This window comes from Spinacia oleracea, chromosome 6 (assembly GCF_020520425.1).
Source record: "Spinacia oleracea cultivar Varoflay chromosome 6, BTI_SOV_V1, whole genome shotgun sequence".
Taxonomy (NCBI): domain Eukaryota; kingdom Viridiplantae; phylum Streptophyta; class Magnoliopsida; order Caryophyllales; family Amaranthaceae; genus Spinacia; species Spinacia oleracea.
In genome coordinates this window covers 37519860-37521558 of record NC_079492.1, presented here as the reverse complement: position 1 = coordinate 37521558, position 1699 = coordinate 37519860, and the positions used below count along the sequence as shown (strand labels likewise).

The following is a 1699-nucleotide window of genomic DNA, read 5'->3' as shown; positions in this document are numbered from 1 at the left end:
TCCATACAGATTCAGAGATGGGTGACCAAGCACCACCACCCCCACTTGTGCCAAGGCTTACAGACTATTCTAAACCAAGTCTGTCTATGCTTCCCAAGGCAATCATGCCTTCCATTGCGGTCGAGAATTTCAAGATTGAACCCCAGCTGATAAACATGATCGAGAGACACCAATTCGGTGGGGAAAAGGGTGAATATCCCAATCTCCACATTCAGTCTTTCATTCAGTATTGTGCCACCATTAAGCAGAAGAATTTAACACCGGAGCAGACTATGGAGATACTCTTTCCATTTTCATTGAGTGGGAAGGCCAAGCTATGGATTAACAGTCTCAACCGCGCATCTATGAAAATCACCGATTGGAATTCTTTGGCCCTTGCATTCTATGTTAAATATTTCCCACCTGAGAAGACAGCTCGTCTGAGGGGTCAGATATTAGGTATCTCTCAACAAGTAGATGAGAGTTTGTTCGAAGTTTGGGAGAGATTCAAGGACTTGCAAAGAGAGTGCCCACACCATGGTTTAGATGACTGGTTCCTGGTTCAGCAGTTCTACAATGGTCTGGGTAATGAGTCTAGGTGTCTTTTGGATTCAGCTGCCAGTGGGAGATTTATGCAACTGGAGGTGCCTAGAGCTTTGGAGGTGATTGAGGAGATGGCCATCCATAGTGCCCAATATGGGAATCCTAGAGGTTTTGCCGACCGAGGTGTTAAGCATGAGATGAATTCTATTGAACAGCTTACTGCTCAGCTAACTGCCCTACATCACAAGCTAGACAATATACAGATCGCATCTTCCCAATCCACCCAACATGCTAGTGTCGCTGCAATGAGTGCCCAATCTGCTAATGTCTGTAATAGTTGTGGGATGCAAGGCCATTATGCACAGGTATGCCGGAGCTCCATCGAACAATGCAATGCATTCCAGTCCTACAAGCAGAACAATCCGTATTCCAACTCATACAATGAGGGGTATAAAAACAACCCCCTATTATCATATAGGAGTACTAATGTTCAGAACCCCCACCAGATTCAACACCCTCCACCACCACAACAACCCTACCAACCGCGGAGTAACTACAACTCGCAACCTAGTGGATCACCTGGCTTACCACCACAACCTCAACCCACACAACCTGATCCCATGCTTGTAGAGATGAGGAATATGATGTTGGAATTGCAGAGATCTCTGAGCGAAAAGGATGCCAAAATCGATGCCCTCACTGCTCATAACAAGATCATGGATAAACAATTGGCACAAATGGCTACCGCTCTTGCAGAGAGACCCAAAGGTCAACTCCCTTCACAGCCTGTGACCAGAGAGTCTGTAAATGATGTCACTTTGCGGAGTGGATATGAGTATGATGGGCCACCTATGACTATAGAGGAAGGGGTTGAAGTATCTGTTGGTGGTGCTGTGCCAGGAGAAAGTGAGAAGGTGGTCAAGGATAAGGAAGCTAACACAGGGGTTGAGAAGAAAGTTGAGATACAAGTTCCACCTATCAAACTTCCCTTCCCTCATCGTCAGCTAAAGAATCTGCAGGTAACAGTCCCTTTCACTGAATTAATTACTCAAGTACCTGCATATGCTAAATACATGAAAGACATCTTGACTAGGAAGAGAGCATTTAGTGAGGTGGAGACTGTTGCATTTACTGAGGAGTGCAGTGCCTTACTACAAAATAAGTCTCCACCCAAGTT

The 1699-nt window shown here is 45.5% G+C and overlaps 1 non-coding gene across 1 annotated transcript; it reads right to left on the bottom strand.

Moving 5' to 3' along the window:
- Nucleotides 1-416: 416 nt before the first annotated feature.
- LOC130464510 (small nucleolar RNA R71) lies at nt 417-523 on the bottom strand. Its single transcript, XR_008924914.1, has one exon. It is a non-coding gene; the product is annotated as a small nucleolar RNA R71 (small nucleolar RNA).
- Between the last annotated feature and the right edge of the window lie 1176 nt (nt 524-1699).